At 35.8% G+C, this 22817-nt stretch overlaps 1 protein-coding gene across 1 annotated transcript in view; it reads left to right on the top strand.

Moving 5' to 3' along the window:
* The first annotated feature begins 10061 nt into the window (after positions 1-10061).
* Positions 10062-22817, top strand: part of LOC121421433 (histamine N-methyltransferase B-like) — a 29322-nt gene continuing 16566 nt past the window's right edge. The window contains exon 1 of the mRNA XM_041616126.1: positions 10062-10084. The gene's annotated coding sequence lies outside the window, so the exon portion shown is untranslated. The remainder of the gene's footprint in view (positions 10085-22817) is intronic.

The following is a 22817-nucleotide window of genomic DNA, read 5'->3' as shown; positions in this document are numbered from 1 at the left end:
GCGAGCAAAATTTGTTTTGGTGGAAATTTTATGTATTTTTTCCTAAAAATTGAACATTCTGGGCAAACGGTTTGTTATCCTGAAAAAGAGGTGTATGCAACTAAAAATACGAACACGAAGTGCGAGCAGAAATAAACTGATGGAAAACAGGAAAAGGTACCTGGTAAAGATTGCTTGCAGTTAGCCATGCATGAATACGTTACTTATTTCAACAATCAAACTAATGCGAACGAGAAGCGCGAGCGGAAAATTGTGAGATTTAGACCTAAGAGCGAGACACTCTATTCATGTTTTGTAAATCATGAAAAGGGTGAGTAATTGGGGGTCTTCCTTACATTAATAATGCGAGTGCAAAGTGCAGCCAGAAAATATTTATTACGTTTAATTTGAACTGATCGAAAAGGTACTTGTTAAGGACTGCTTGCACTTAGCCATGCAGACGTATGTTTCAACTATCAAGTAACGCTAGCGCGAATCGCGAGCTGAAAATTTTTGACATTTCTAAAAAAGAATTGAAAATTTATATCAAGGGGAAGTTCACCCTGACAAAAAGTTTATTGTAAAAATAGCAGAAACAATAATAAAAAATATTGCCGAAGATTTGAGAAAAATTCATCAAATAATTAAAAAGTTATTAGAATTTCAATTATTTGATTTGTGACGTCATATGCGAGCAGCATTCCTACATAGCGAATGGTAAAATATTAATGAAATGTAATTTTCTCAGAAAATTGAAAATGGTTTTCACTGTAACCTTTGTATATCAATAGACAAATCATTTCATACCCGATCATGAAAAGAAAACAAAATTATGTCATCAGGAACCATAAAAAATTTGAAATTCATACATTTTATATTAAATAACACATGGGGCAGCTGCTCGTTTATGACGTCACAAATCCAAAATTTTAAACTCTAATAACTTTCTTACTCTTTAATGGATTTTCCTCAAACCTTCACCAATTTTTTTACTATTTTTTCTGCCATTTTCACAACAAAGTTTTCTTCAGGGTGAACTTCCCCTTTAAATCAATTTTGGTAATCGTGAACAGGGTAGCTATACAGTGCGTACCAAAAAAAAGTTTACACTTTGAAAAAGCCCTGGGAATTAAAAATATACAACATGTTGGTAATTTTTTCACATATAATCTTGGGTTTGGGTCTCATCTATCTAATGAAAGGAAAAGTTTTGACAGAATGTTACGCTTGAGTGAGCTAGCACTGTCCATTTTTGTAAAGCTCGCAGAAATCTGTTTGCGCAGAGTGGGATGGGGCGCAATGCACTCGTCGAAGTGTTTTGGGCAAGGAAACAAGTTAGAAAAGGTAAAAGATATCATCAAATCAATTTTATTGGCTAAATTCCACGTGTTCTTCATGATTTAGGGCTATTTTTATTCGCATAACTATTTCTAAGTTCTGCGCAAATCATTTTTACTAACTTTTCTAAACTGAGTGGTGCTCACTCAAGGGGAAATATTTTTTCGACAGTTATATCGTCATTTGCTTAAATGGATCTGTACCAATGTTAAAATGTGGAAAAATCTTCAGGATATTACAAATATGTAATTTTACAGGATTTTTTTCTAAGTGTAAACTTTTTTGAAAAGCACTGTATAACTAAACAATTGATGCGAGCGCGAAGCGCGAGCAGAAAAATTCGAGATTTAGACCTAAAAACGGGACACTCTATTCATGTTTTGTAAATCATGAAAAGGATGAGTAATAGGGGATCTTTCTACATTAATAATGCGAGCAGAAAATTTTGATATTGTGATGTTAAACTGGATAATGAATTAAATAGAGAACAAGTTGAATATCTAAATAAAGATGCACGTGTTTCAGATTTAGACCTAGAATCTAAACATTCTACACATCTTTTATCATGGAAAATCAAAGCGAGCGCGAAGCGCGAGGTTAAACTATTTGATATTCCGATCAAAAAATAAGTCAATTTCAGCTATATATTTCAAGCACTTTATAGGAAATTGTGAGGTGGATATGGATCACACTTAATAAAGAGCTGATATTTTTCATTATTATTTGAGTTTTGACATAGGACCGGGACATCCTTATAGGACATGTCATATGAAAATGATGACTATCTTCCTATTCCTCTTGCAAAGCGCGCGATGAAACAAAAGGGACAATTTAATCATTAAATTAATATATTAGCTATCAATACTTAATGAGGGCGAGAAATCTGATGATATTATGGCCTGAAAACTGGACATTTCAAGCACTTCTGTAATTATTAATAGAATACACCAGTTAAAAACAATCAACCAATTGGTGAGATGTCTGCTCTTCATAAATTCCTAAAATCAGTCCTTAAAATGTCAACTTTTCTGATCTCAATATTAAAAATTTTCAGCTTGCGCTTCACGCTCGCATCATTTGGTAAGTGAAATACGTACGGTCTTAGTGAATCCCTGCAAACAAGCCTCTTCGGGTCTGAATTTCCTAAATTTTCAGCTCGCGCTTCGCGCTCGCAGTTTTTATTAGTGAGATGCGTATGACTATGACAACAAAATGTGCTTCATGTGTTAAGATGTAAATTCTAACAAAATCAGCAAAGGATGGCATTATAGCAATAGGTGACTATACTCTTAATGGATTCCTAAAATATAGTCCTTAAAATTTCCCTGTTTGGGGTCAATATATACAAAAATTTCAGCTCGCGCTTCGCGCTCGCATTGTTTGTTTAGTGAGAGGTACGTATCATGATTACAAACAAATTGCTTATAATGTCCCTTTTTAGGTCTGAATATCAAAAATTTTCAGCTCGCGCTTGGCGCTCGCATTATTTAATCAGTAAGATACATATCCGTTTAATGGCACTGCATGTCCTTAAAATGTCTCTATTAGGTCTGTATACCTGGCAACTGAGCGCGCTTCGCGCGCTCCCTGAGTGACTCAAAATTTTTGCTGGTGCCCCCCCCCCCATGCCGTGACCCACGGTACGCCACTGGCTGTTAGACTTAAATGAACAAACGGTTGAAAGCAATATAAATAGATTATTAATCATATTGCAAAATTTAATGAAATTCTCATATATTTTGACTGAGTATAATAGAGCTTTAAACTCATTGCTGTGCATCTCGTGAGGTCCAAAAATGCCAAACTCTTTTGAGTGCGCGATTCTTATCCATTTGGGTTAAATTTGAAGCTGTATAGCCAAAAAAAAAAAAATCGAGCACATATATTAATTTTTGCATATTTGGAATATGCAGGTGCTAAAGTTTCTATGTGTAAAGTATGAAAATGTCATGGATTTTCAATGAACCAAAGGAACCATTTGCATTTTAGAGGGTATTAAGAGACTTGCCTGTTTTCGGGCGCATTTTAGGCGATTTTCAAGCCATAACTTGCAACACTTTGGACACGGATAGTTTGAAAACGAGCACATGGACCCCACAGTTTAAATGTCTTAACTTCTTCAAAATATATTTCTCTCCAATCTGGAGTGTATGATGGAAATGACATGGATGTTGAATGCTTGGGAGCAGAACTACAGAACCATTCGTATATTAGATAGTCACGGTGTTATCCATAGAGATATATACTAATAACGCATCTCTGGTATTATCAGACTTTTGCTTAATTGTTTTTGGCGCATTTTCGGCTGTTTCAAGCCAACTCACAACTATTTAGTTTAAAAACGAGCATGGGCGGAAATCCCAGGGGGGGGGGACGCGTCCCCTGTCAAAATAGTATATAGGGGGGACACACTATAATGTCCCCCTACTATCTTTGGTCTTTTATGATGGTAAGAAATACATCATTCAAAATCGAAATAAAACATGTATTTTTGAACGAGATGACCTTGGGATGACCATTTTTGTTTGCTTGTCAAATTTTCCAGCCTTTTGCCCCCCCCTACCTTCTGGAAGAGATTTCCGCTCCTGTACGTAAGCATGCCTTACGTAGCAGGATGAAGAAATTGAATAGCATTCAAAGTAGAAACACTTGTTATGAAAGCTCAAAAAGGCTCAAATCACTTTCGATAAAAGAGAAATTATTATATTCTAAATTATTTTCTATTAGTACGTTGAGACGTCCACATATGGCCTGTTTAATATATATATATATATATATATATATATATATATATATATATATATATATATATATATATATATATATATATATATATATATATATATATATATATATATATATATATATATATATATATACATGTATATATATTTCATCTGGATGCTTCCTGCATTTTTTTGATGTGGGTGGATGTCACAACCCCACCTTCCGTTTTCTTATGTTATTACATAAAATCTTATTTTTTCATTATTTCATACTTGTGTGAATGAGATGTCTCCCTCATAATGAAATAAGTTGCAGCAATAAATATCTAAAGCACTAAATCAGTTGTCAATCCAATTTTTCTAGTTCTTGGAGGAAAAAAAATGAATAAACCTAATTTCATAAAATAAAATACAAAATAACAAGTGGGGATGTGACATCATCAGCCCACCTAATAAATATTCATAACTACTGTTTTTACAAAATATTGCTTAACTTTGAAATTCATTAATTTATATTTTGTTATTTGTTATCCGATTTCGATGAAATTTTCGGCATTTTACTTAGAAAATTCTACTCTATATTTATTAAGCTATAGATACTTTCAGCCCGGAACATCCATTTAAATGAAAGCTTTATCGACGAGTCCAACGGTCAAGCTCAAAGCAAAGGTAGGATTACTGTATCCGATCATTGTCGGAGCCGGGAATTGTTAAACATGTTAAAGAGATTATTCCCTGGTTGCTATGGAAGGTGTTTCACAAAGAGATCTTCATATTACAACCGTGTTACAAGCTATGGATATCCTTACATCTGATTGGCTGGTACCAACTTTGTCAATGTAAATCACTGACGTGTGCCGTGAAAATTCTCTGGTATAATTACAACCGGGACTTTTGAATTGAATTCGGTAGGTCGACGTATAGGCTCTTATATGCGATGTACAGCTCCCGGGTATACAGCTTCGATATGCGAACTTGATCTTCTGATCTCTCTCTCTCCTGAGTTTCTTCATCTATATGGATATATGGTGGCAATGTAAGTCAACTCTCATTCATGCACTGTATACAGTAGATTGAAAATATAGGCCTATATATTCATTTAGAGAGAGAAAGGGAGGGGGGGGGGGGTAGCCTGGAGCTAGCCGTCTGGGGAGTAAAAATCATAGTATACTATCGTACCCTTACTCCCCAAACGCCTGGGTCGGCTATATATGCCTCGCTGGATAGAGACGAGGATTACCTAGTCTGCTGGGCAAACCCTTCGCTCGAGTTAAGCCAAGGGTCTGAATGTGCAGCCTACTCATGCCTTGTGTACTGAAGGCTGAACAGCAAGTTTTGTATGTGCTAGTCTTTGCGTGGAGGCATACTTGTTGATCAAAGTTCCAATTAGGGTCTGTGCCTGCAGACTAAGGATTACCCATGGTGATTTAGGTCTAGTTTCACCAATCTGTAAAGCGCCCAAACTAAAGTACATGGGCAAGTTTTATGTTTACCCCCATTTTTTTTTATCAAATTTCCTAATTTTCCTTTAATACATATGAGTCAAATTGAAATCAAGAGCATGTACCGCGTCTGTTTACGTCGCCATTTTCCATTCTTTTGTTATTGTTACCTAGATGCCATACGCGTGCAGAGCTGCAACTTAGATTTTAAGAATACTTGAATTTGCCGATTAATATCACGATTTGTAAAATATTTCTTTCAATTTATTGAATAAAACAAATATTTTACGATTCCTGATATCTTTAGGAAGATGCAAGTAATTTTTTAATCCATAGGAGAACGAAACGCCCAGACAGATTTTTTTTTAAATTCTTAGTATTTGTAAGAATGTAGTTAATTTCTGTCTGGGAGAAGGTATCTTGTGAATGATGAGCCTACTGGGCTTGCCCCTTAAAGTGTAGGAGAACGGAACCCCCAGACAGATTATTATTTTTTTTAATTCTTAGTATTTGTAAGAATGTAGTTAATTTTTGTCTGGGAGAAGGTATCCTGTGAATGATGAGCCTACTGGGTTTGCCCCTTAAAGTGTAGGAGAACGGAACGCGGAGACAGATTATTATTATTTTACTTAATTCTTAGTATTTGTAAGATGTAGTTAAAGAAAAATTCCAGTAGTTGCAGTAAAGACTGATTTCATGAGAAAGTCTGTAAAACCAGGATTGATTGTCAGTATATCATCGAGGATCTAGATCTGGTACAGTTACATAAACTGAACTTTGTGAAATCTTGAAATCTACGCTGAAAAATGTTCACACTGAAGATAACCAACACAGATAGGCACACGTGGGACAGTGTATTATTATTGCTGGAATAAAGACCCGACGGAAGTGACCGAATCCGCGCTTATTTTGCTGATTTCTCTGCAATTACACAATTTCCTCCAGAATCCTTTGGCACATATTTTTTATTCATACAAACAGACACTTGGGTGGTCATTATATTCGATTCTGTAAAAAGTCATTTTCAGATCGTTACCAAAACTGGAATTTATCTTTAATTTGTGACTGGGAGAAGGTATCCTGTGAATAATGAGCCTATTGGGCTTTACCTTTAAAGTGTAGGAGAACGGAACGTCCAGAAAGATGATCATTTTTGTTGTATTTGTAAAATGTAGTGAAAAGTAAAGTCCACCCCAGGAAACTGCTGACTTTAATAAATAGAGAAAAATCAAACTTGCATAGGGCTTGAAATTTCATCAAAATGGGATGTAAAATGAGAATGACGTTTTAAAGTTTCGCTTTTTTATTTTTCGTAAGAAACAGTGACTTGCACAACTAGGTGACTCAGTTGATGATGTACATTATTCACTATTCCTTTTGTTTTATAATTTGACTGAAACAATATTTCATATTTTATTGATTTGACAATAAGGACCAACATTACTGAACCATAAAGTAATTTAAAATGCTTATTCCACATGTTCCGGGAGGAATTAATCTCATCACTTGACAATGAGGAGAAAAATATAATATTTCATATAATAAAATACAAAAGAAATAGTGACTGGATGACGTCATAGTCTCCTCATTTGAATACTAGCCAGGATGTGAAAAAAACTGTTTAGAAGAATTAAGCGAAATTTTCATATTTTACATCTGATTTTGATGAAATTTTCACTGTTTTGCTTGTTGGCTTTTTCTCTTTTTATTCAATTCAATGTTTTGTTGGGGTTGACATGTCCTTTAATTTCTTTGTATGAGATTGTATCCTGTGAATGACGAGCCTATATGCTGGGCTTGTCCCTTAAAGTGTAGGAGAACGGAGCGCCCAGACAGATGTACATATATATTTTTGAGTATTTGTAAAAAGTAGTTAATTTCTGTCTTGGAGATGGTATCTTGTGAATGATGAGCCTACTGGGCTTGCCCCTCAAAGTGTAGGGGAACGGAATGCCCGGACAGATTATCATTTTTTTCTTCAATTTTTTTGTATTTGTAAGAATGTAGTTAATTTCTGTCTGGGAGAAGGTATCCTGTGAATGGTGAGCCTACTGGGCTTGCCCCTTTAAACGAGTACAAGAACCCCATATTTTTAATATTTGGACGTCATCAGAATATATTCCTCTGTAAATCTAGAGAGCATGATGAAAATGACATTGATTTTGAAAAAATGCAGCTTACAGAATACTTAAAAAAAAAAATTTTTGAGTAGATTCACGTCTTTGAAGATTTGTTTTTTCCGAGTTTTTACACTATTCTTGCCAAATGAGGGCGCTGATGACAACAAATAGATATACTTTTACCAATTAAAAGACTTTCTCTTACTTTGGTATACACTTTGTTATAAATCTTGAAAATTTGATGAAGTTTGATGTGATATCCACTGAGTAAAGAGGATTTAAACTCTTGTTGAAACTTTTGTTGAATTCGTGAGGTCTATATAAGAGAGGCATAATTCTTTGATTGCGCAAGATTTGCATATCATTCAAATACGGCTACTTTGAATACCCGTAGAAGAAAAATAAGCACATGAACGTAAATTATTTTTTTGAATTTTCATAATGCATCAATAGATACCAAAGTAAATCTCTGCAAACTTTCGTGAAAATGACATGGACTTCATTTTAAAACTGTGGAACTTCCTTAAAATCCATGACAGTTTATCAAAAATTTTGACTCGCAATTTGCGCTTGTATCAGCATGATCAGTGGTTGAAACTGATGCATCCTATTTATGATTATAAAACGAAAGTGCTTAAATTGTTCAGTTTTCAGGCCATATTATCATCAGATTTCGCGCCCTATAGGCATTAATGAATAAAATATTAATTTCATAATCAAAATTGTCCCTTTTGTTTCATCTCGCGCTTAGCAAGAGGAAAAGGAAGATAGTCGTCATTTTCATATGATGACATGGCCTAAGGATATCCCGGTCCTACACTGTTATAAAAAAACCCTGATTTTACAGGAAAAAGGAAGAATTTGCGGAAAGCAATAAAAGAATCATTCTGTAAATTCATAAAACATTATTTTTTTTCTGCAATTTAACAGAACAGGTCTGTTTAAACGGGGGAAAAGGGTGTTTCTTTAAGGAAAATTGTAAGGTTCTATACATAATAACACCAAATACCAATTTCCTGTAAGATTACGCAATCTGGTAAGATAATGTCAAAACTCAAAAGTAAGAAAAATATCAGCTCTTTGTTAAATGCGATTCATATCCACCTAACAATTTTCCTAAAAGTTCTTGAAATATAGAGCTAAAATAGACCTTTTTTCCATATCGAAATATCAAATATATTAAGCTCGAGCTCGCTCTGATTTTCGTGATAAAATATGTATTTAGAATGCCTAGATTCCAAGTCTAAAGATGGAACACGCGCGCGCATGTTTATTTAGATACTCAACTTGTTCTCTATTTAAATCATTATCCAGTTTCAGATCACACTATAAAAAATCTGCTCGCGCTTTGTGCTCGCATTATTGATGTAATTGGAAGATCATCGTTTTCATGATTTTTAAAACATGAATAGAGTGTCTCGTTCAGTAGGTCTAAATCTCGAAGTTTTCCGCTCGCGCTTCGCGCTCGCATCAATTATTGTTTAGTTAGGCATATATAGCTATCCTTTAGATTTGAAATCTCATTTTTTCCGCTCAGGCTTTGCGCTCGCATCAATTATCAATCAAGGCCAAGTCCACTTCAGATAAAATGTTGATTTGAATCAATGAGAAAAATCAGACAAGCACAATGCCGAAAATTTCATCAAAATCGGATGTAAAATAAGAAAGTTATGACATTTCAAATTTTCGCTTATTTTTAACACTATTTCTTTTGTTTTTTATTGTTTGAATTATACAATATATCAATTTTTATGTATTTGACGATTAGGACCTCCTTGCCTGAAGCACAAAATGTTAAAATAATGTTTCACATGACAATGACGAGAAAATGAAAATATTTCGTATAATAAAATACAAAAGAAATAGTGATGTCATCAGTTCCACATTTGCATACCGACCGAGATGTGCATTAACTGTTGTCTGTTTTGTGAAATGAAGCGAAACTTAAAATGCCATAACTTTCTTATTTTCCATCCGATTTTGATGAAATTTTCAGTGTTATGCTTGTTGAATTTTTCTCTTTTTATTCAAATCAAGTTTTTTTTTTTTTTTTTTTTTTTGGGGGGGGACTTGTCCATTAAGTATCTCATTTCTTTTCAATGCCAGCATCTGTACCCTTTATTCGCGGGCCCTACACCCTGTCTCCAGAGTGTCCCTAAAATATTTTACTACTTTTTCCTCTACCCTGAATTCTCTTGATCCATTTGAAAGGAGATCTTTGTTATTCATATCAACTCAATCCACCACTTAGTACTCGAGGTTGACTGCACAACTTGTATAGGTCATGCAGGTAGTGGGTGTGGAGTTATGCTGGGCATATTGAATGTGCTGGAAAGGTCTTCACAGAAAGCAGGGACCATTTTGATTTATGCAGAGGAAACTATCAAACCCTCATTGAGAGGGTTTGTTTCGAGTTTTTGTTTTGCCAGCTTTAAAGTATCAACTGGCTGTTTAGTTTCCAACTTCCAAGGTATCAAGTGTAAGTCTTTGAAATTTCTATATGTTTATTAATTTGGACCATCAAACTTCTCGTAGAGGATCACTTGTTCACACTTGTTCACACTGCTTCACTGCTACCACCCTGCCTGTGGGGAATCTACAGGTAGGACTATGGTATGCCAATGTTGTACATAGCACACACTTTAAAAAATCATTAAAATATCACTTTTGTGATCAAAATTACTAATTTCCATACAGTTGCAATTTATTTTTCATTAGTAATTTGGGAATAATTTTTGTATTCACCAGAGCGCTCAAAAACTTGAATTTGGGGCATATTTTTGTGTACGCCCTCTATTGGTGGAAAGTAATATGGCAAGAAAATTTTCATTTTTTGATCTCTATTTTTCATCAAGAAAAAAATGATTTCAAGAATCAAATTTAAATAAGAGCCAAGTTGTATGAATAATAGGTGTAATGAAAACTGTCAAGTGTAAAAAAATTAAGCATTTGCCCCAAAGAAAAAGAGAAAATAAGCCAAACATTGCCACCCTTATTTTGCCACACATGGAGATATAACTGAGAACAAGGTTATATCATAACCTTGTTCATTGAATGAGTGCTTGTTCACTGCAACCATCCTGTCTGTGGGGAATCTGCAGGTAGGACTATGGTATGCCAATGCTGTACAGAGCACACACTTTGAAAAATCATTAAAATATTACGTTTGTGACCAAAATTACTAATTTCCATACAGTTGCAATTTTTTTCATTAGTAACTTGGGAATAATTTTTGTATTCACCAGAGCGCTCAAAAATGTGAATTTTGGGCATATTTTTGTGTACGCCCTCTATTGGTGGAAAGACTAATATGGCAAGAAAATTTTCATTTTTCAATCTCTATCTTTAATTAAGAAAAAATAATTTAAAGAATTAAATTTACATAAGAGCCAAGTTATATGATGAATAGCTGCAATGGAAACTGACAGTGTAAGAAAATCAAGCATTTGTCCCAAGAGAAAAAAGAGAAAATAAGCTAAACATTGCCACCCTTATTTTGTCACACATGGAGATGTAACGGAGAACAAGGTTATATCATAACCTTGTTCATTAAATGAGTGTAGAGGATATGATTATGTTAAGATGTTTTTATTTGATCGCATTCATTCAATTCATCATAAAAAACAAATACAAGGCACATACAAATTTACATAAATTACGTGAGAAAATTTCAGATATTACAATGAGAAAATCTGGAAAACAGATGAATAAAAAGAAAAGAGTGTACATGATTTATAAATGAATGAGGAGGCAACTAGAAAGGGATAGCCTTATCAGCGCTGCCATCACCTTTATGAAAGTATTAAACTATTATTGGTATTTATAACGCTACAAGATAAATATAATGATGGTATAACGAGTCGTGTGAAAATATATATTGAAATCACAAATTCATGCCCTCACAGAAAGAAATTTTGCTGAAAATTTGTTGGCCTGATTGATCCGGAAGGATAGATTTAACTGGAATATTAGATAAAAGCCTACTTGAAATAGATATAATACCATACCGGTCAGGTACATTGTGAGATATTATGTTGTACCGAGGTTTTTACCCAACTGCTAAGACAGCATGAATGCCTGTGAGCAAGCAACAAGGGGACCAACGGCTTAAGGTCCTCTCCGAGGGACCTGGTAATGAGGATAAATGCCTTACCAAAGGGCACTATAGCGCACCATTTGGGAATCGAACCCGGGTCACCGGAATCCGAAACCCCCGCTCTACCGACTGAGCTAAGGGCAATAACTTTGTTTTATTCTCAACCAGAACATGTTGCATAACTTATTCTGTCGCGGTATATATTTGGAGTTTATTTATATTTCACTCCCATTTTAGGTTACACTTCCTAATTCCGAAGGTTCTTTATTCCGAAGGTGCGTAATTCCGAAACACGTAAATTGACTATACATCGATGTTCGTTAATTCGAAAATGTAAAAGGGTTCGTCAATCCGAACATGTGTGGCGTTATTCCGAAGGTTCGTTATTTCGAAGGTTCGTTATTTCGAAGGTTCGATAATCCGAAAACGAAATGAGGTTCGTTGTTCCGAAGGTTCGTTAATCCGAAAACGAAATAAGATTAGCTGTTCCGAAGGTTCGTTATGTCTATTTCGAACAATAAATGGATAACATGGATAATGAATGAAAAAAACCTTGTGTTAATAATGCCTTAAGTTTCATGAGTCATGTGAGTGGGGTAGATATATATGACATTGTTTTCTCTGTTATAAGATCATGGCAGCGTTGGGGGTGGGGAAGGGGGCAGATGCCCCCCCCCCCCGAAATTTGAAAACCCATTTTTTTTTACTGTAGATTTTCACAAAATTCACCAAAAGTATGCACAAAATCCATCAATTTTAGTTAACAAAATGAAAAAGCGCCTCAATGATCAGCTCGGTCGCTTCGCCCCCTCGCTTTCAAGTTTTCTTCCAAAGAGTTTACGCATGCTGCCTCCCAGCGAAAATCTTCTGCATCTATGTTTGAGATAGTGCCCTTTTCCCTGTGCCCTTCCCCCACTTTCAGCTCCGCTCCGCCGCCCCTGTAACAAAGGTTGAATTTGCAAATAACTTAAATATCAAGTCCACCCCAGGAATATGCTGACTTGAATAAATAGAGAAAAATCAAACTAGCATAGTGCTGAAAATTTCATCAAATTCGTATGTAAAATAAGAAAGTTATGACATTCTAAAGTTTCGCTTATTTTTCACAATACAGTGATATGCACAACTAGGTGAGTCAGTCGATAATGTCCATCACTCACTATTTAATTTGATTTTTATTGTTTGAATTATACAATATTTCATTTTTACATTATTTGGCAATAAGGACAAACTTTACTGAACCATATAGTATAACAATGCTAATCCCACATGTTCCGGGAGGGATTAATCTTTGTATCACTTGACATGCAGTGAGGAGAAAATTAGAATATTTCATATAATAAAATACAAGAGAAATAGTGAGTGGGTGATGTCATAGTCTCCTCATTTGCATACGGATGTAAATAATTTATAACTGTTTTATGAAATTAAGCGAAAATTTAAAATGTCATAACTTGCTTATTTTACATCAGATTTTGAGGAAATTGTTTAGTCTAATGATTGTTGGATTTTTCTCTTTTTATTCAAATCAACTTTTTGTTGGGATGGACTTGTCCTTCAACACTGCCTAAGGAGTATATATATATATATATATATATATATATATATATATATATGAACCCATCGCGGAAGAGGGTTACGGTACACCCCCTGGGTCCGGGGGGGGGGGGGTGTATATGTATATGTATATATAGTCCAAAAATGTTAGTTTTATCAGTTTAAGCGTATAGGAAAAGCCACTCACGATCCCTATGTGAAAAAAATGAAGAAATTCAAGTGCGTTATCTGGAAAGGAAAGAGAATTCATCCAGTTTTTATGTGTACAAACCTATGTAATCACGATCCTAAAACAGAATGAAGTCACGTATATGTACCGAGACCTGTGACTGAACATAAGCCCCAGTCACATATAGAGCCCGGACCACCCCGGACCATCCCGGATCTGATCCGGGGTGGTCCGGGGAGAGATCCGTGTTGGCGCCTTGGGCATCCTTGGAGGTCCGGGGTGGTCCGTGTTGGTCCTTGAACGTCCGGGAGGCCAACACGGCAGTTTTTGACTGTCAAAAACATCCGGCGTCATCCGTGGACTGCCGGGTTGGCAAAGCCATCCGGGATGGTCCGTGTAAGTCCGTGTGGCTGCCGTGTAGGTCCGTGTAGCTGCCGTGTAGGTCCGTGTAGCTGCCGTGTAGGTCCGTGTGGCTGCCTGGAGTATCCTTGGCAGTCCGTGTTCTTTTTTCCCATCAAAATCATTACAATGCTATTTACTTTATGAACTTTTCAGTAGTTGTTAAATAGTTGACACAAACATGCTTAATTTATTTATGATTAAATGGATGATTAAATAATTCAGGATATTTTCTTACGCTTTGGAGATTGGCCCCAACCTAATATTTGTAAACTTAGTGCATGTATGAATAATTTCTTCTATTTTTTCTTTTATTTACCCCAACTTTGTCTGTTATTATTATTTCACATTTCATTTTTTTTAATATGTTATATGTATATGTTATGTACCTGTTACATCGAAATTGTACATTAAGTTTTATACTACTGCCCTTCATCGATAGTTATGTGTCAGGACCTGGGCCTATCTTAATTTTGATTATGTTTTCTATTGACTTTGTAAATTTCTTTCCTTTATTGTGATTTCAATAAAGTGATATCAAATAAAATATCAAATCAGTGGCTTACCTAGGATTTTCTAGGGGGCAAAATCGTTCTCCAAAAAATTTGACAAGCCAAAAAAAAAAAATAAATAAACGGTTTTCAATCACAAATAAAGGATTTCGTACCCGAAAAAAAATTGACAAGCAAAAAAAAAAAGTTTTCAATCACAAATATGGGTGGTGGCTCGTCAGGGGGGGGGGGCAAACTGCCCCCTCCCTCTGCCCCCCGTAGGTATGCTAGTGAATCGAATCGAAATTAAATTTGTCGTTCAAGATTTGAAGTACTTAACACTACTGTTAAAACCGTAAACTGTGTTGTATAAAAAACAGCGTTTTTACTGGTTAAGGAAGTTTTGAGTTTTGATATCTTTTTTAAAAACATCATAATATAATGTTGCGACAAGTATGACAAAAAATGAATAAATAAATAAATATCAGCTCATTATTATGAGCAGATTTAATTTGCCGTGCTGGTCAATAAAGCTGCCGTGTTGATCCTTGAGCTGACGTGTTGGTCCGTGTAGCTGACGTGTTGATCCGTGTAGCTGACGTGTTGGTCCGTGTAGCTGACGTGTTGGTCCGTGTTGCTGACGTGTAGGTCCGTGTTGCTGACGTGTTGGTCCGTGTTGGTCCTTGTCGCTGACGTGTTGGTCCGTGTTGCTGACGTGTTGGTCCGTGTAGCTGACGTGTTGGTCCGTGTTGCTGACATGTAGGTCCGTGTTGCTGACGTGTTGGTCCGTGTTGACGACGTGCTCTGCCGGCATGGTCCGTGTTGATCCGTGTGAAGCTGCCGTGTTGATGCCGTGTTTACAGTCATCCGGGGCAAAACTATCCCGGACCTCCCCGGATCATGCCGGCATTGCCGTGTTGATCCGTGAGGATCCGTGTTTATATGTGACTGGGGCTATAGGGAAAACACAATGAAGCCTTTTCGGTAAATGTAATGCTCGATAATTTGGTGGATTCACAATTATGGTGCGCCATTTATCGGTTGCAGCGGACAGGCCTGAATTCGCAATGCATCATAGGAAAAAGGTCGACATCATTCTGTTGCGCGTGCTAGCATGCATGCTTGAGATTATTCAAATCTAAAGCTAGCCGACCACTGATCTCTCCTCCTCTAAAGATCAGTGTAGCCTACGCGGCTTGACCGGATATGCTGTTTACTAGTGTCCAGGAGGTAGGGGGAAAAGAGTCCCGTACATTTCTTTCCGAAATTTAAACCATTTTTTTTCTATGAATTCTTGCCATATGGTTTTCATGTCTGAAGCACTCGCACTGACTGTGCGCTGCCTGCGCCTGACCCTTAAAGGAGAATGAAACCATTGGAACAAGATAGCTTGTGTGAAAACAGAAAAATCAAAGAAACAGATCAACGAAAGTTTGAGAAAAATCGGACAAATAATGAGAAAGTTATGAGCATTTGAATATTGCGATCACTAATGCTATGGAGATAGCAAATTGGCAATGCGACAAAGATGTGTGATGTCACTTGTGAACAACTCTCCCCATTACTTTAGTATATATTTCACTTGAATTGCCTCTTTTATCACATCTATCCATAAATCATGTGTTCTGTCTACATGAGGGCATGTAATATATATTTTTTAAGAATACATCATGGATAAAGAGTTTGTATCATCATAAGAAAAAGCAAAAAGAGACATTTTGAGGGTATTTTATAGTCCACCAAAGGGAAAGTTGTTCGTCAGTGACATCACACATCCTTGTCGCATTGCCAATGTGAGGATCTCCATAGCATTAGTGATTGCAATATTCAAATGCTCATAACTTTCTCATTATTTGTCCGATTTTTCTCATTCTTATTCTTTGATTTTTCTGTTTCTACACAAGCCTATTTGTTCCAAAGGTTTCATTCCCCTTTAAGTTAGAAATATGGCCTTTCCGTTGCAACCGATAGATGGCGCACCATATTGTGAATCCCACAGAGATACGATCTTACGTATACGAAATGACGTCATTCTCAAGAAAAACGCTCAGCAGCTGGCAAGCGGTGAAAAAGCAAAAGCCTTGTACTACCGTCTTTCTTTCAATTTATAAGCTTTCGATTTGTAATACCTAGTTCCCACTTTCACGATTTGAGCCACGATTCAAACGGCGTACTTAATCGTGGAGAGTCGTATAGTGATCGTATCAGATCGTATCAGATTAGTCGTGACAATCGTATTGATCGTAGAAATTTTTGGAATGGTTCAAAAATGTTCGCGCTGAGTTACGAAAGACCAATTGTGGATCACATGACAAGCGAAATACATTTATCAACTTCACTCTTGGGCCTGGCCGATGTCTTAAATCCTTCGATCCATCTCATTTTAAAATAACTCGTAAAACCAAGATGTATATTTAATTCATTGAGGCACCGTGGCCCTCGTATATATGGCAATCTTTCTAATATTATCAAGAGTTCAACTACATTAACTTCATTTAAAGCCAAGTTAAAAAACGTGTATATAAGTGAATATTCAAAATAATTTTTTCTGCCCAATTTTACACTTCCCCTGACTGTCCCCCTTGTATGTATGCTGGTGATTGCTGATGCTGTGTGTTTATTTTTCATTTGATCTTCATATTTATTTTTTGTTATTGTTTGGGAGCTACAACTCACAAGTTCTCGTGAACTTTTAGGTAGTTTTCCTTTTTTCTCTTTTCGTGTATTTTTTTACTCATGTACATATTGTATATTGTTTTTTATATTGATGAGAAAATAAATAAATTGAACTGAACTGAATATGAGTGTATGTAAGACTTTAATAGTTATATAAACATGTTTTCCAAATTTGAAATTTATCTGAATACATGAGCTTCATCAGCTGACATGCTGTCTCCTATTAGTAAGCCAGCCAGGATTTCTTACCAAATCGTTATATATTGTAGATAATCATGGCGGTGTTTAAGATAAAGAACATATTGCACAATATAAATCGAAGGATAAACACACATTTATAAATATTTCTTTTCAAAAAGTGAAAAATAAGACGCTAAGAAAATTTTCCATGTTTATATTCACGGCATGAGAGATTTGTATAACTTCTGATAAGTTTAAATGTAAAGAGTTTTGAATCCACATAACATCCTTAGTTCGAATGAGGTATAGTTGCAAATCATTAGGCCGGTTCGTAGTTCCACTCGGTGCATGATAGAAGATTCTGCGCATGATCAGCAGATCAGAGGAAGTTCATTGGTACCTATGCCTTGGTCACATTTGTTCTACGGCGGTCGTACGGCTAGTCAAAACAGCCGTTTTATTAATTTTGATTCAAACCACCCATATGTAGTTGGTACAAAAAAATCAAACGGCTGTTGTCGACTCGCCGTACGGCCGCCGTATGAGCAAAATATGTGACCAAGGTATTACGTGACACGGTAGTTTAATATCAAATGAGACAAGCACCAACTTTGTTGTCTTGATTATTCATATATTCCTTTGAATTGTGTTTTTCATTTACATGTACATCCACAAAAAACACCAAAATGCGTCCACGAACGACTGGTATTTGACACTTTGCCAAGTACGTTGTACAACATGCTGAAATGAATTAAAAGTATGTGTGTGCTACTCTGGTCACCTGGTCTATGCCATTTCTGCATCCTGCTATGTAAGGCATGCTTACGTAATATCTTGCTCTGAAAACTACCCATCACAATGAAAAAATGATCGGTCATTTGACCAAAATAACTACAACTACTCTATACTTAATGACTGTAATTCTAATTAACGATTATGATAATTACCCCTCAATATCATACTACCCCGAAAAGTTTCTGAATCTAATATTGACACAATTATCTTGATGCAAGTGCAATAAACTCTCCTTAAATATAGACAAAACGTATTAACCAAAAAGAAACAGGCCTGTATTAAGATGAAAATGCAGATATACTATCAAAATGGATTTTCATGTAAAATCATAAGATGTGTCCAACAAGCAAGGCATTGCCCGTGCATGGGTAAGGTATTTTACACAGTAAAAACGCTGTTTAAGATTTTATACAACACTGTTTACTATATGAACCTTACAGTAGTTGTTTAATAGTTTAAACAATCATGTTTTATTCATTGAAGATTAGATATTGAAAATTAAAATTTGTTGTTTAAAATTTTAAACACATGTTCAAACTGTTTAAACAATTACTGTAAGGTTCATATAGTAAACAGCGTTGTATAATAATTTTAAACAGCGTTTTTACTGTGTATGCTCTTTTATCCGGCATTTAAATAAATGGAAAGACTATACGCATTCTTTGTATGTATAGGTGCACATTATTTTGTTAACAAAAGACATAACAGCTTTTAGTTTCATCATGTTTATAGCAATCACAAGCACTCAGGAATTGAAATAGAGACACAATGCTTAAACATGTTAAAGGGGATTTCTTAATACCACCTATACGACTATACCGTACTTCTGTTTAAAGGACAAGTCCACCCCAACAAAAACTTGATTTGAATAAAAAGAAAATAATAAAAATTCAAGAAGCATAACACTGAAAATTCCATCAAAATCGGATGTTAAATAAGAAAGTTATGGCGTTTTAAAGTTTCGCTTCGTTTCACAAAACAGTTATAAGTACATCTCGGTCGGTGTGCAAATGAGGAACCGATGACATCACTCACTATTTCTTTTGTATTTTATTATATGAAATATTTTTACTTTCTTGTCGTTGCCATGTGAAATGAAGTTTCATTCCTCCCTGAGCATGTGGAGTTCCATTATTTTAACATTTTATGCTTCAGGCAAGGAGGTCCTAATCGCCAAAGTCATAGAAATTGAAATATTGTCTAATTCAAACAATAAAAAACAAAAGAAATAGTGAGTGAGTGACATCATCGATTCTCATTTGGATGTAACTGGCTCGTTCATATAACTATTTTGTCAAAAATAAGCGAAACTTTGAAATGTCATAACTTTCTTATTTTACATCCGATTTTGATGAAATTTTCAGCATTGTGTTTGTCTGATTTTTCTTTATTGATTCAAATCAACATTTTTCTGAGGTGGACTTGACCTTTAAGGACCCTTGCCAACGTAATCATCCACGCTGGTAATTATTGCATCCAAGAAAAAATGGAGCTTGAGGAGGCACCCATGCTAGCATCGCTACTAACATCACCTAGGAAAGAGGAGCTTGAGGAGAGGAAACTCGGCATCCAAGAGGAAGTTGAATACGAATTATCCGACGATGGTTCGGCGTCGTTGTCATCATCGCTCGCAGCTTCGCTACTGAAGAAAGAGGAGGAGGAACCCGATGTCCACGAGGAACTCGAATACGAATTATCCGACGATGGTTCGGCGTCGTTGTCATCATCGCTCGCAGCTTCGCTACTGAAGAAAGAGAAGGAGGAACTCCATGTCCACGAGGAACTCGAATACGAATTATCCGCCGTTGTTACGACGTCGTTGTCATCATCGTTCGCTGCTTCGTTTTGGATGTCGATCATGGGAAAAGCTGCAAAGCGAAAGGGTATGAAGGGGATTTATAAATTTTTGTTGAAGGGAAATCGAGGGCATTGGAAGAGGAAGGCTATTGTGCGAAAGAGACAGTGAGGAAGAGAAGGGGGGGGGGGCACACTGATAATTGCAAAAGCAAAAACTGCGGTGTTAAAACTGACACCAATTTGTGTATATAGAGGACCACACCTCGAGGTGTTAAAATTACACCCTAGAGATTAAACATAACACCAAAGAGTGTAAATGTAACAACAAAAGGTGTTGTAATAACACCTATAGGTGTAAAACTAACACCACCAATTTTACACCGGTGTAAAATAACTGGTGTGGTCCTCTATGCACACCAGTTAACACCACAGTTTTTGCTTGGGACAACAGGGCATTTTAAGGCCACCGCACACCTTACAACTGTTCACGATCCGATTTTGGAACAAATCGCCTTTTGCTCATTTTCTGAAAATGTGAATGGAACATATCATTTTATTTGAGGTTAAAATTCATTGAAAGAATATCAATATCACCATTTTGAAAGATTGCAAGCTTTTATTATGGAGTTGAGGCCAAATTCGTTTCAAATCGTAGCCAATCGTATGACTGCTATGACGTCATTACGACTAGATATTAAATTCGCTTTTATTCTAAGAAGGATGAAAGCATAGTCACAGATTTGAACATAGGTATTCGTACGATGATTTAGAACATTACACAGTAAGATATTCCAAGTCTCAATATTAGCGTCAAATTTTACATTTTATTCTGAAATCGGGTCGTAAACCAATCGTAAGGTGTGCGGTCGCCCTTAGCAGTCACTTTACAGACGCTTTCAACAACGAAGAAAATCTGTTTTCAAAAACAAACCAGCCTTTGTCGAAAATCGGTGAATGAAAGCAACATTGTCTTCCTGGGCCCCGTCTTACAAAGAGTTGAAATTGATCCAATTAATCGTAACTATGGAAATCCATCAGCGTCATAAGTTTTTCTACAGGAAATTTGCAAAAAGTCATTTGTTAACGAAGGAAAACGCACAAAATTGTCAAGAAATCAGTGACTTTATGGATATACATTTATATCTAGAACAATTTTTGAACATACATTCGTTTGCTGGCTTTCCATTGTAAGACGGGGTCCTGGACTCTGCACAAATGACATATTTGCATTTTTTTGTCCTGCCCGAATCTTAAGACGATGTGCTGTCCCTGTCCACCAACTTTCGACAATGACCTCTAACTTGTCCATTGTGATTTGCTTGACATTTTCAATAGATTCTGAACGTTGTAAAAAGCGTCTGCAATGTGGATGCAAAGGTACGCTATTACTGTCACTGAAACAGTATGAGCTGCCTTATTGAATTGTACTTCGCTTTTTATTTTTTTGTTTTTTTTTGGTTATGCCAATTTTATTTCGTCACCAAGAACTAAATGCACTTAGAAATGCCCGTATTAAAGGCCTTAAAAATATTGTACATTATTTTCATTCACTAGACCATCATTTGCCCATGTCAGTCACCATTTATGTTGTTTTTGTTTTATGTAATCATAAAATGAAATAAAAGAATAAATCGATAACAATTTTCTTCGGCTATTTTCTGAATAGTTGAAATACTGAATGAACTGTTATGATAAAACAAAGGAATAATAATAATAATAAAAAAAGTATTTTGAACTTACCGTTAATTTTATTACAAACACATCCAAACATCACCAACGCGATCAAAAAGCGGGCCATTTCTCTACTGCATGCAGCTTCCAACTTTTTTCGGATATTAAAAAGAAAACACGACGTCCCCGATCACGGACATAAACTGAAACAAAATTATAAATGATAATAATACCTTGGTCACATTCGCTCTACGGCGGCAGTACGGCGAGTCGAAAACAGCCGTTTTAACATTTTTGTACCAGCTATAGGTGGTTTGAATAAAACGGCTGTTTTCGACTCGCCGTAGGGCCGCCGCAGAGCAAATGTGACCGAGGAATAAGACGAAAACGACAACAGATAAGATGGTAATGCTGATATTAATAACAATGACGATGATGATGATGATGACAATGATGATAATTATAATATTGAATATAATGATATTGGTATCAATAGTATAGAAATTATTATATTATAACACAACAATATCAAAATTAATGAAAAATTATTTTGCTTTTCTGTTCCTACGACTAATACTATAATGAAGTTATGAAGCTAATGAAAATATAGTGAAATTATGATCATAATATAAATGAATATGCTACTAAAGATATCAAGATTTTAACATGATGAAATCCTTGTCTCGGATTTGCGTGCTAAAAAATTCGGTCTGAAGTATATATCTACCTTAAGCGTTGATGAAGGCGGAATATTATTAATATTATTGAGTAAAGATATCATGATATTTCTGCAGAATCCTTATAAAATCGAAAAGATTCGAGCGTTGTATAATAATCATGTAAGATAAGGTAACATGAATATATTAGAAACCACGATGAGGAATGAACTTACGTCAACTATCTATTTGATGGCCGAGCTCGGGTTCTGTTCCAACGCACGCCGTCAAGAATAAATTCCGAACAAAAGTACAAGCGAGTAAATAGCTGTTTTCATCGAATTTTCACGTTTGTAAAATGCTCTCGGGGGGGGGGGGGGCGCACGGTCCGATCACGAGTCCTCTACACGAGGCTACTTGTGGGGAGGGTGCGAGATTGGAGTGAGAGTTTAAACAAAGGTTGACAACACTGAGGGGGAGGGGCAGACCTTCTCCCCCTGACGAGTCACAACCCATGCAGGGGACGTGCCCCCCTTTTTGAGAAGCAAAAATAATTTTTTGTAATGTAAAAATGAAATGAAAACAGACGAAAGCCCCCTCTTTTGAACTTGACTACCTTTTTTTTGTTGTCAAATTTTTCTCTGTTGCAAAATCCTTTATTTTTGGCTGAAGACTTTTTTTTGCTTGTCAAATACGGAGTATAATAAACAAAAAAAAATGCCCCC

Source organism: Lytechinus variegatus, chromosome 9 (genome assembly GCF_018143015.1).
Source record: "Lytechinus variegatus isolate NC3 chromosome 9, Lvar_3.0, whole genome shotgun sequence".
In the NCBI taxonomy this organism is placed as follows: Eukaryota; Metazoa; Echinodermata; class Echinoidea; order Temnopleuroida; family Toxopneustidae; genus Lytechinus; species Lytechinus variegatus.
Note: the sequence above shows the minus strand (reverse complement) of the source record. Positions and strands in the feature narration are given on the sequence as shown.